We start from the raw sequence: 14,004 nt of genomic DNA on the forward strand, positions 1-14,004 counted from the left end.
TTCTGTATTAAGGATTTCACCTTCTGAGATATCTTTTGTGAACTCAGAGAGAGAGAGACAAGGGCTAATGGATTTGTGCATCGTCCACTACGTGTGTTTGGCACCCCAGGAGGTAACAGGGCTTCCAATTGCCAAAGGCTGATCCCTGGCAGATCCTGAACTGCGGTAGCCAGGCTGTGGGGTATGTAGTTACTTTTGCATGAACAACTTTGCCTTCAGAGATGCCACTTCACTTGTAATTATAATTATTTCCTTGAAAACCATGGACCTGGGCTTTTATTTTATAACTAATTAGTAATAAAACTAATTAGCCACAACAAATCCTATCTATCCTTAGTTTGCTCAGGACTACGATATTGTATATTAGTTTGCCTCTTGGTAGGAGCTTCTTGGCTGTGGCATGACTTTGCTGCAATTCCCCAGGGCCCCAGGGAAAGGGATGCTGCATACAAGGTAAAAGCCTGCTCTGAGCCCCTGAGTAATCCCAAGCAGAGCTGTTCCCCAGCCTAAGGCTGTCGGGTTTGCACTTTGAAACCAACAGCAGAGTTCTAGGTGCTGCTTTGGACAATGAACAACCATGCTTGATGCACAAGACAGCAGGGCACAAAATAAAACATAGAGAAGCCATTCAGGGCCACGTTTAAATCCAAGAAAGAGAGAGAATGGGTCTACCAGGGAGGGAGACTTGCCACACAACTCCTCTTCCTTTACCAGGCTTGCCTTTGGACTCTCTCTGAGTGCATTGGGAAGCAATCACCCCACACAAGTGTAAACTCCTAGGGTGGTTCCTGAGGTTTAGAGAAATGAAGGAATTAAGGTGGCTAATAAAATGGAAGCTGCCATGTAAATTAAAAGCAGAAAGTGCACTTTAATTAGACCTGGCTACTGCTTTCACTCCATTTCCAAAATATTTTTTTTTTTTTTTTTTTAAGATTTATTTATTTATTCAGTCAGAGAGAGTGAGAGAGAGGCAGAGACACAGGCAGAGGGAGAAGCAGGCTCCATGCAGGAAACCCGATGTGGGACTCGATCCCAGGTCTCCAGGATCACACCCCGGGCTGCAGGCGGCGCTAAACCGCTGCGCCACCAGGGCTGCCCCCATTTCCAAAATATTAAAAATTTCCTTTTGCTTGTTGCATGAGTAATCCTGGCCCTGATTAATTGGAAACACTCGGTCCTTGATACTCCCACATATTATCCCTTGAGGGGACTGTGCTTCAGTGACAAATGTTAACAGAATGTGCTACATTATCTTTCTTTGGCACAGCAAATAAAGAGGGGAAATTATTTATTCCTGGCACTGGCAAGCAGCCCTAGGGGATCTCTGGGGCCCGGCTCCGACTCCGACTGAGTGATGGTGGCAGCGTTGCTTTACTTTACCAGCAGAAAGAACTGCTGCCCTCTCGCGCCATTAGCTAAGTCAGAAACATCAAACTTCTGTGGGATCCATTCCAGCTGAAACAACAGACTCCTTTATCATTGTAACAAGAGGACTGGGAATTATTTTTCCTCTGAAAAATTAATATCGTGAATGTGCCAAGTGGATAACTCAGGATGTTCTTTTTTGATGCCAAAACAGTTGAATTTTTACACTGAGGAGAGGGAACGCGGAGTTGGAGAACTCTATTGGTTTCCTGGGATGTTTAACAAATACGTCTCTCTCAGCATGTACTAAATGCTCCGCACTTCTGAGATGCTATGGGTCAGGCACCAGGAAATGCCATTGTCCTACTTTTACTTCTGAAAATGTCTGTCCTTGGAGGTTATTCTCATAAAAATCAATTTCTTACGACCCTTCTTAAGCTTGAAATACAGACTTTGAAATACAGACTATTTTCAAAGTCAACAAAAATAACCTGTTGTTTCTTGATGTTAAAGTGAATCCCATAATTATTTTTATCGTATTCAAATAACCATTTGGTTAAAGTTGGGGTGAGATGTATCTAGGTTGCTATAGTTACCAGATCAGTTATGTGTGATAGCCTTCTAGGCTGCATCCCAAAGTGACAGTTACTTGATTACTCCATTCAGTGCTGGTCAAATGGGTCCAAATGTTAGCTTTTAGCCCTTTATGTTATTTGGAATGTGAAAACATCTCTATAGGATTATAAATATTTAATTTAACTCATCGATTCTTAAAACTATAGATTCTATTTTTATCTTCATTGGGAGTAAATGTTTAAAAGGTCTTTTCACTTCTGGCTTTCCATTGAATGACATGAATGCATCCAAGGACAGGGCACAACTGCTCTGGCATTTCTGGGTGAGGTGAACCCCACCGGACAAGAGCAGCTCTCCAAAGAAGAGCCCAGCTGGAAGCAATGGTGCAGTTGAACTGGCCTGATAAAGGAGCGACCCCAGGCTCAACAGCATCTACCAAGCAGGATTTCTGGAAAATTGATGGTCAGTCTCTGGAGCTGGGAAAAAAAAAAAAAATGGCTTAGTTGATCCTGACACCTTAATCTTCTCATGTCCCAAGATTAGATCTGTTGTCAAGTGTCTTTAGGATCTGCCCTCCCATATAAGACTCTTTGGTGTTTGTATTGAATATTTGTTATACAGGGACTCCTGGTCTCCAAGCCCCTTCTTTTGCAACAATCTCTTGCTTTCCTATTGAGGAATCACTTCTCAGTTGTTGAGGGTGATCTTGATGGGCTTATCACCCTTCCCTGGTGAACCACTGGGCACCGAGTATAAGCACAGACAATCCAATACTCTCCGCAGAGCCTGTAGACAGTCTTGGTGCTTGTCCTTTTCTGATATGGATTTCCAGCTTTCAGTTTTGTGAGCTCCACCATGTCCTTCCAATAGACCTTTTTATTCTGTTTAAATTGGCCACGGTCAATTTCTACTGTTTACCACCTTGTAATCCTGGCTAAATCACTTCTTTCATTTTGATGATTGCTGAGACTTTCTGTGTTGTAACCATAAATTTGGCTGATTTCAAGAGAAGCTTCCTAGAACTTAAATATCCATGGATGTCTTCCTTAAAGGTTTTTATAAATTATAGGATATTGTATAATCTCTTATTGACTCTTATGGCAGAAATTATAGGTGGTCTATCAGTACCTTTATAATTTCCCCATCTTCATTTACACTTTTGTCTAGGTGCTTATTTTTCTCACATGGTAGTTTCATTAAGGAAGGAATTCTTCTGTCAATCTCACAGTCTGAACTTTATTAGTCTAAGGCAATCATGTTAATTCCATTCCTTTAGCTAGCGTCAGGCTTAGGAAAGCATGGGGCATATACACAGACAGTGAGGCATGAAGGAGTTATGGTGGCCTGCAGACATCTAGAAAAGGTTTCTTGGCTCTTAAACGGAGATATATGGAAGAAATATGCCCTTTCCAGACTCTGTACATTGGAAGGTGACAATGTGATGCCTGAAGCAGACACTTGGAGCCATGAAGGGAACAAGCTGAAGTCAAAGCCAATAGGATGAGAATAGCAGAATATTAAGGTGGAAGGAAACTGGGTCTTTGATAATCTGTTGTACATCTGAATTACCCAATTTAGGAACTTCTCTACACCATTCTGCTTGCTACATAAGATAGTATAAAATTCCTTAAACCATGTTGGGTTTTCCCCCAAAGCATTGTAACTAGCATACAACTCTTGCTCCGAATAGATTTTTGTAGTGAGTTTGTGAAGTATATCATTGCCTACTGGCTGTTTTGGGGCCTTTTATCCATGAAGATAAATATCTATCATTTGAGAGAGGGTTTAATATTAGATAATAGTCAAAATGCTCACAAAGGTTATCTAAACTGCATAATGCTGTGTTTGAATTAACAGAAGGATTGACTGTGGGATAATATTTTGATTTTTATGAGGATGAAAGCTGGTATGTAAGCTGTGTCAAGAGAAGAGGTCCTAAAATGTCATGTACAAAGGCCACACCATTGGAACAAGTGCACAGGTCTTCAGCATAACACTTTTGAAAGACAACATTCATTGACTATTTTACATAGTTGCTAAAACTAAAGACATTAACAGACTTCTATGTCCTATTCCTTAAAGTCTGTCAAAACTGAATTGTGCTGGGGTCTTTGGGACAGTAACTCACATTTAGATCAGCTGCCTATATTCAAGTTATTTCAGTGGGAGTCCTATGGCACAGATGTGTGGCATGGTCAGAAATGTTGGGACTTTATACCAACTTTAACACCTGGTGGCATACTAATTGAGAGCATTAGGTTTTGGAATTGAACAGTAGATGATGCAGTACAGATTGAAACTTAATCTGATTAAGTGACTTTGGGGACCCCCAAAGCCTCATTACTGTCATCTAAAAAAAATGAGATAGTAAGAGACAGTAGTTGGGAGAACTCAATAGGAAATTCATAAAAGCATTTAGAAAGGTGGATTTCATTCAGAAAGCATCAATCATTATTGCAGTTAACCCAGCTCCCTACAAAGCAGGGCTGTCTGGAAAATATGTGTGCTTAGAGAGAGAGCGAAGTGAATAGTCGTTAGAGACCATTTCATCTGCTCTCACTGCCATTGACTTCCATTGCCATAGATACTTCTTCTAAGGAGGCCAAAGTCCATTGATTACTTCAGGAATGGATACTTATAATTTCATAGAATTAATTAATATTTTAACATAGAATATAAACTAGAAGATTTCATTCAATTTTATTTTTTAAGTTTCAGTTAACATACAATGCAATATTGGTTCAATGACTCATTACTTACATACAAGTGCCCTCTTTAATACCCATCTCCCATTTAGCTCATCCCCCACCCAGGTCCCTCCATCAACTCTGTGAGTTCTCTATTGTGAAGAGTCTCTTATGGCTCGTTTCCCTCTCTCTTTTTTTTTCTTTCCCCCTTGAAATAGATGTTCATCTATTTTCTTTCTTCCATTCCACCTATGAGTGAGACCATATGGTATTTGTCTTTCTCTGACTGACATGTTTCACTTAGAATAATACACTCTAGCTCCATTCACATCATTGCAAATGGCAAAATTTCATTTTTGTTGGTTGAGTGATAATCCGAGATATATATATATAACTCACGTCTTCTTTATCCATTCATGAGTTGATGGACATTGGGTTTTCTCCATACGTTGGCTACTGTTGATGATGCTGTTATAAACATTGAGGTGCGTGTACCCCTTCAAATCCATATTTTTGTATCCTTTGGGTAAATACCTACTAGTGCAATTGCTGCATCAGAGGTAGTTATTAAGGAAGCTCCATTCTGTTCTCCAGAGTGGTGCTACCAGTTTGCATTCCTATCAAAAGTGCGAAAGGATTCCCCTTTCTCTCCATCCTCACTAATACCTGTTGCTTCCTGTGTTTTTAATTTCAGCCATTCTTACTGGTGTGAGGTAGTATCTTATCATGGTTTTAATTTGTATTTCTTTCATGATGAGTGATGCTGAGCATCTTTTCATGTGTCTGTTGGCCATCTGGATGTCTTCTTTGGAAAAGTGTCTATTCATGTCTTCTGTCTATATCTTAATTGGATCACTGTTTTTTGCATGTTAAGTTTATAAATTCTTTACAGATATTTGATACTAACCCTTAATCAGATGTGTCGTTTGCAAATATCTTCTCCCATTCCATAGATTGCTTTTTTTTATTGTTTCCTTTTGTGTAAAGCCTTTTATCTAGATAAAGTCCCTATAGTTAGTTCACTTTTGGTTTTATTTCCTTTGCTTCTGGGGATGTGTCTAGAAAGAAGTTGCTATGGCCAAGGCCAAAGAGGTTGCTGCCTGTGTTCTCCTCTAGGATTTTGCTCAATTCCTGTCTCACATTTACATCTTTCACCCATTTTGAAGTTATTTTTGTGTATAGTGTAAGAAAGTGATCCAGTTTCAGGCAGCCCAGGTGGTTCAGTGGTTTAGTACCTGCCTTCACCCCAGGGCGTGATCCTGGGGTCCTGGGATCGAGTCCCACGTCAGAGTCCCTGCATGGAGCTGGCTTCTCCCTCTGCCTGTGTCTCTGCCTCTGTGTGTGTGTGTATGTGTGTGTGTGTGTGTGTGTGTGTATCTCATGAATAAATAAATAAAATCTTTAAAACAAGTGATCCAGTTTCATTCTTCTGCATGTGGCTGTACAGTTTTCCCACCATCATTTGTTGAAGAGACTGTCTTTTTTCCACCGGATAATTTTTCCTGCTTTGTCAAAGATTAATTGACCATAGAGTTGTGGTTCATTTCTGGGTTCTCTATTCTGTTCCATTGATCCATGTGTCTGTTTTTGTGCCAGTACTATACTATCTTGATGATCACAGCTCTGTAATACAGCTTGAAGTCCCAAATCATGATGCCTCCAGCTTTGCTTTGCTTTTTCAGGATTTCTTTGCCTATTTAGGGTCTTTTCTAGTTCCATAAAAATTTTAGGATTGTTTGTTCTAGCTCTGTGAAAAATGCTCGTGGTATTTTGATAGGGATTGAATTAAATGTGTAGATTGATTTGGGTAGTATTGACATTTTAACAATATTTGTTCTTCCAATCCATGAGCACGGAATGTATTCCCATTTCTTCGTGTCTTCCTCCATTTATTTCAGTAGTATTTTATAGTTTTCAGAGTAAAGATCGCTTACCTCTTTGGTTAGGTGTATTCCTTAGGTCTCTTACTGTTTTGGTGCCATTGCAAATAGGATCAATTCCTTGATTTCTTTTTATGTTGCTTCATTATTGGCATATAGAAATGCAGATTTCTGCACATTGATTTTGTATCTGTGACTTTGCTGAATTCTTGTATCAGTTCCAGTAATTTTTTGGGTTTTCTACATAGAGTATCGTATCATCTGCAAATAGTGAAAGTTTGACTTCTTCCTTGCTGATTTTGGATACCTTTTATTTTTTTCATAGTCTGGTTGCTGAGGCTAAGGTTTTCAGTACTATGTTAAATAGTAATGGTGAGAGTAGACATTCTTGTCTTGTTTTCCCTTTCCCCTAAGGGGAAAGGCTCTTGTTTTTCCCCATTGAAGATGATATTAATATGAGTCTTTCGTATATGGCTTATGATGTTGAAGTATGTTCCATCTATCCCTACTTTGTTGAGGTTTTTTTTAAATCAAGAATGGATGCTATATTTTGTCAAGTACTTTTCTTGCATCTTTTGATGGTTCTTATCCATGTTATGGTTCATAAAAACTCTTATGGTTCTTATCCTTACTTTCATTAATGTGGTGTATTACATTGATTTGTGAATACTGAACTATTCCTGCAGCCAAGGAATAAATCCCACCTGATTGTGGTAAATAATTCTTTTAATGTGGTAAATAATTCTTTAATATCCTGTTGAATTGAGTTTGCCGGTGTTTTATTCAGAATATTTGCATCTGTGTTCATCAGTGATATTGGCCTGTAATTTTCTTTTTAACTGGGGTCTTTGTGGTTTTGGAATCAAGGTAATACTGTCTTTATAAAATGAGTCTGGAAGTTTCACCTAAAAACAGTCACATAGATCAATGGGACAGAATGCAGAACCCAGAAATAAACTTACATATATATGGCCAATTATTTTATGATAAAGGAGGCAAGAATATACAGGAAGGAAAAACAGTATCTTCAATAAACGGTGTTGGGAAAACTGGACAGTGACATGCAAAAGAATGAAACTAGACCACTATCTTACACCATATACAAAAAAATAATTCAAAATAGATGAAAACTTTGATGCAAAATCTGAAACCATATAATTCCTAGGAGAAAATGTAGATTGTAAGCTACTGATGTTAACATCAGTCTTGGGGATGAACTTTTGTATTTGACTCCAAAAGCAACAAAAGCAAAAGTAAGTGGGACTACATGAAACTAAAAAGCTTCTGCATATGGAAGAAAAACACCAATGAAATGAAGACAGCCTACTGATGGGGGATAATATTTACAAATCATATCTGTTAAGACACTAACATCCTAAATAAATGAAGGACTCATGAAAGTCAACACTAACAAAACAATCAATTAAAAATGGGCAAAGAAAAGAATCTGAATGAACATTTAACCAATGAAGATATACATATGGCCAACAGATACATGAAAAGATGTTCAACATCACTAGTCATCATGGAAATGCAAATCAAAACTACAAAGAAGTAACACCCCACACCTGTCAAAATCACTTTTATAAAACACACACACACACACACACACACACACACTAAGAAATAAGTGCTGACAAGAATGTGGAGAAAAGGGGTCCTTCTGCACTGTTAGTAGGAATGTTAATATGTGTCCCGCTATGGAAAACAGTATGTAGATTCCTCAAGCAACTAAAAATAAAACTATCATATGACCCAGCAATTCCACTTCTGGGTATTTATCTGAAGCAAACAAAAACAGTAATTTGAAAAGATATATGCACCTCCGTATTCACTGTAGCATTATTTAAAATAGTTGAGTCTACGGCCATACCACCCTGAATGTGCCCAATGTCATCTAAAATAGTCGAGATATAGAAACCATGTAAGGATCTGTTGATAGATGAATGGATAGAAAACGTGTGGTATGTATACATATATAGCAGAAAACTACTCAGTCATAAAAAAGAATTAAATCCTGTTGCTTGTGACAATATGGATTTACCCTGAGGGAATTATGTTAAGCAAAATAAGTCAAACAGAGAAATACAAATATATTATTTCACTTATATGTGTAATCTAAAGAGTAACACAAATGAACAAACAAACAAAAAACAAAATCATAGAACAGAATAGTGATTACCAGAGTGGAAGGAAGCTGGGGAGTGTGTGAAATAGGTAGAGAGGTAAAGAGTATCAAAAGGTATGAATTTCAAGTTATAAAATAATACATCATGAGGATATTAAAAAAATACACTTGGGTGCATGTGAGTAGCTCAACCGATTACGTTTCTGACTCTTAATTTCACCTCAGGTCATGATCTCAGGGTTCGGAGATTGAGCCACATGTTGGACTCTGCTCTGGGTCTGGAGCTGCTTAAGATTCTCTCTCTTCCCCTCCCTTTGCTCCTCACTCTCCTCTCTTAAAAAGCAAAATAAAACAACAACAAGACTTGTGGCTTTCATCATTTTTCCAAGGAAGGAGACCATATTCCTAGATAGCTGAAGATCCTCTTTCTCCTGCATTGAAACTAAACTTGGAGTGTCTGCTTGGTGTCTGTGCTTCTAAAGCAAAGTTGGAGTGAGGGGTATTTGCGAGCATCTGTGGTTTTTGCCGGCTTCTTGATTACCTGCAGCTTTCAAACCTGCCTTCCTGACAAGAGGAATAATGCACAAGAAATGTAACTGAGGAGAAACCTCCAGAGTCTGAATAAACTCTCAATTTTCTCCCTTCCATACGTTCAGACTGGACTAAAGGGGAGTGTTTCTGGCAAATACATAAATCATTGAAACATGATTATGTGACCTTTAAGATTCCCAGCTTGAAGGATGCAGCTCTTCTGGACAGAAAGAAATGGCAGAAGTTTATGAAAGTGCAATAAGATGACAGTACTGATTTTTCCTTCTAATGCCCAAATGGTTATAAAACACGGCTTGATAAAAATACCTCTTTGGTTTGCAGGAGGTTGGAAATGAAATGTAGCAGAGGTAGGGAAGAAAAACCCAAGGCAGCCAGTGCTTGTCATCCTGAAACCCAGAACTGCTGTGATTGGCACCAGCGACCCAGGAGATCTGATTACAAGAGTTGAAAATGGAATAGGTTTCTTCCTGGAATGGACCAGGTTCCCAGGAGGAAACAAGACACTGTTTTATGGGGTCATTATGTGCTCGGAAACAGTCTCCTTCTCGTAGTCATGGCAGAGCACTTCACACTCAGAACTGCTTATGGTTGCCCATATTTTCCTAAGTAGCCACTTGGCATGTCGGCAGAATCTCTGCAACTGCTAAAATAAGAGTGATCTTTCTCCTCCTGGTGAGACTAGAGCCTCAACTTGGATTCCTTTGTCACAGGCACCTTAACTCTGGAGACCCAGTGTGAATCCTCCAAGAACATGCTGTGTTCACATTTTCCATGGACTTTTATTGGTTCCCTTAGATGGAGAGCAAGACGGAAACAAGGTGAGGTGAGTGCTTATGTGGCCCTGTGTCTCGGCCTCCCAGTCTGCCTGTGTCTCGGACTACCAGTCCACCAGTGTCTCAGCCTCCCAGTCGGCCTGTGTCTCGGCCTCCCAGTCTGCCTGTGTCTCGGCCTCCCAGTCTGCCTGTACCTCGGCCTACCAGTCTGCCTGTGTCTCGGCCTACCAGTTGGCCTTAGCTCGGCCTACCAGTCCGCCTGTGTCTCGGCCTCCCAGTCTGCCTGTACCTCGGCCTACCAGTCTGCCTGTGTCTCGGCCTACCAGTTGGCCTGTAGCTCAGCCTACTAGTCAGCCTGAGAAGGATTTGAATACAACTGGTGGAGCAAATTCATAGAGCTCTCTGTGCTTGGCACAGTCTCTGTGCTTAGCACAGTTCTCTTGACATGCAAGGTCTTAGATGATTGGGCCCCACCCTGTATACCATGACTTTTCACAATATGCTGTGTTAGAGAAGACCCCTGATCACCATCACCAACTGGCTTAATCAGAAAGGGCATTTGTTTGCTTATGTAATGGGAAAGTCCTAGGACTGGGGCTCAGGACAACTTATAACATCCCCTCATATCCAAATACATGGACCAAGAGTGGAAAAGGGAGTGCCTGCTTTTAGGAAAGTTTCCAGGGTTTTAATGGAAGCTGTACAGGCAGAAACAGACATTCCAGGTTCCTCCCGGGTGGACTGAGCCCAGCTCTGACTCCCAGGTCTGCTTTCTTAGATACCACACCAACTACCTCTCTAGGCATAGCTCCTGCTTGCTTTTCTTAGCATCTCTCCTAGAAGGTGACTTTGCCCATAGCACAGTTGGCTGTGCATTTAACATTTTGTTTGATCCCTAAAACCATTCTATGAGATATTGGTATTATTCCCATTTGATAGAACAGAAAAACTGACATGTTCCAACGAGTTCCCTCTTTAGGTTTTAGTTTGGCTGTAATGCGAGGGATGGAGGAAGCTGAACTTTGACTTACTTGGAATAGGGCTATTCAAACCTATATATAAATAAGTTAGGAAAATCTGTTCAGAAATTTTGTCCTTAAAAAAAAAAAAAAAAAAAAAAAAAAGAAATTTTGTCCTTAAATTCTCCCAGTCTGTCCATCCCACTTTTAAATGTATTTATTTTTACTTGTCTATTTATTTACTTAATAAATTAACAAACAGTGCATATTACTTTCAGGTACACAATATAGTGATGTGACAATTTTATTTTTTTAACTTATATAAAGATTTTATTTTATTTTATTTGAGGAGGAGGAGGGAGGGAGAGAAAAAAAGGGGGGGGGGGATAAGGGGCTAAGAGAGAAAGACACACACTCTGCTGAGCATAGAGCCTGATGCTCAAGACCCTGGGATCACTCCCTGAGCCAAAGGCAGACTCTTAACAGAATGAGCCACCCAGGCACTTTAGTATTATTTTTTAATATAGATACTGTGATTGGGACGCCTGGGTGGCTCAGCAGTTGAGCCTTCAGCTCAGGAGTGATCCCAGGGTCCTGGGATCGAGTTCTGCATCGGACTTCCTGCATGTGGCCTGCTTCTTCCGCTGCCTATGTCTCTGCCTCTTTCTGTCTGTGTCTCTCATGAATAAATAAACAGAATCTTTTAAAAAATTATAGAGCTGTGACTTAAGTTTTGATGTCAAGGCTAACATTTTATCTTTTTTTTTTTTTTTTTTTGCTAACAATTTATCTTAAGATTAAGCACTCAATACTTTAAAATCTCAATATAAAATAATATCCCAATATTTTTTTCCATCAGATCCCCTCCTTAGTGCCCCTCACCCAGTCATCCCATCCTCCCACCCACCTCCCCTTCAGCAACACTTTGTTTGTTTCTCAGAGTTAAGATTCTCTCATGGTTTGTCTCCCTCTCTAATTTTTCCCACTCATTTTCCCCTCCTTTCCTGTATAATCCCTTTCACTATTTCTTATATTTTCCATATGAGTGAAACCATATGATTGTCTTCCTCCAATTGTCTGTTCATGTCTTCTACCCATTTCATGACTGAATTGTTTGTTTCTTGGGTGTTGAGTTTGATAAGTTTTTTATAGATCTTGGAAACTAGCCCTTTAGCTGATAGATCATTTGCAAATATCTGCTCCCATTCTGTAGGTTGTCTTTTAGTTTTGTTGATTGTTTCCTTTGCTGTGCAGAAGCTTTTTATTTTAGGGTTATTTGTTCCAACTCTGTGAAGAAAGTCCACGTAATTTGATAGGGATTGCATTGAACGTGTAAATTGCTCCCTGGGGAGCATAGACATTTTCACAATATTAATTCTTCCAATCCATGAGCATGGAATATTTTTCCATCTCTTTGTGTCTTCCTCAATTTCTTTCAGAAGTGTTCTGTAGTTTTTAGGGTATAGATCCTTTACCTCTTTGATTAGGTTTATTCCTAGGTATCTTATGCTTTTGGGTGCAATTGTAAATGGGATTGACTCCTTAATTTCTCTTTCTTCAGTCTCATTGTTAGTGTATAGAAATGCCACTGATATCTGGGCATTGATTTTGTATCCTCCCACATTGCTGAATTGCTATATGAGTTCTAGCAATCTTGGGGTGGAGTCTTTTAGATTTTCTACATACAATATCATGTCATCTGCAAAGAGGGAGAGTTTGACTTCTTCTTTGCCAATTTGAATGCCTTTTATTTATTTTTGTTGCCTGGTTGCTGAGGCTAGGACTTCTAGTACTATGTCGAATAGCAGTGGTGAGAGGGGGCATCCCTGTCGTGTTCCTGACCTTAGGAAAAATGTTCTCGAATTTTCCCCATTGAGAATGATATTCTCTATGGACCTTTCACAAATGGCTTTTATGATACTGAGGAAATTTCCCTCTATCCCTACACTTTTGAAGAGTTATGATCAGGAATGGATGCTGTATTTTGTCAAATGCTTTCTCTGCACCTACTGAGAGGATCATATGGTTCTTGTCTCTTCTTTTATTAATGTCATTTATCACGTTGATTGTTTAATAAATGTTGAACCACCCTTGCATCCCGGGGTTAAATCCCACTTGGCTGTGGTGAATAATCCTCTTAATGTACTGTTGGGTCCTGTTGGGTAGTATCTTGGTGAGAATTTTTGCATTTATGTTGATCAGGGATATTGGTCTGCAATTTTCCTTTTTGATGGGGTCTGGTTTTGGGATTAAGGTCATGCTGGCCTCATAAAACGAGTTTGGAAGTAGTCTCTTCATTTCTATCCTCTGAAACAGCTTTAGTAGAGTAAATATTATTTCTTCTTTAAATATTTGGCAGAATTGCCCCGGGAAGCCATCTGGCCCTGGATTTTTGTTCCTTGCGAGGCTTTGGATGACTGCTTCAATTTCCTCGCTGGTTATTGGCCTGTTCAGGTTTTCTATTTCTTCCTTTTCAGTTTTGGTAATTTCAGGTTTCCAGAAATGCATCCATTTCTTCCAGATTGCCTAATTTTTGGTATATAGCTGCTCATAATACATTTTTTAAATAGTTTGTATTTTCCTGGTTTGGGTTGTGAGCTCTCCTCTTTCATTTGTGAATTTATTAATTTGAGTCTTTTCTCCATTAAGTCTGGCTAGGGGTTTTTCTATCTTATTAATTCTTTCAATGAACAAGTTCCTGGTTTTGTTGATCTGTTCTACAGTTCTTCTGATCTCTGTTTCATTAAGTTCTGCTCTAATCTTTATTATCTCTCTTCTTCTGCTTGGTTTAGGCCTTATTTGCTATTCTTTCTCCAGTTCCTTTAGGTGTAAGGTTAACTTATGTGTTTGAGATTTTTTTCATTTTTTTTAAGGGAGATTTGTGTTGTGATGCATTTCCCTCTCATGACTGTCTTTGCTGTATCCCAAAGATTTTGAACAGCTGTATTTTCATTTTCATTAGTTTCCATGAATTTTTAATATTCTTCTCTAATTTCCTGGTTGTCCCATTCATCTTTTAATAGGATGCTCTTTAACCTCCAAGTATTTGTCTTCTTTCCAAATTTCTTCCTGTGATTGAGTTCT

Source organism: Canis aureus, chromosome 1 (assembly GCF_053574225.1).
Source record: "Canis aureus isolate CA01 chromosome 1, VMU_Caureus_v.1.0, whole genome shotgun sequence".
Classification (NCBI taxonomy): domain Eukaryota; kingdom Metazoa; phylum Chordata; class Mammalia; order Carnivora; family Canidae; genus Canis; species Canis aureus.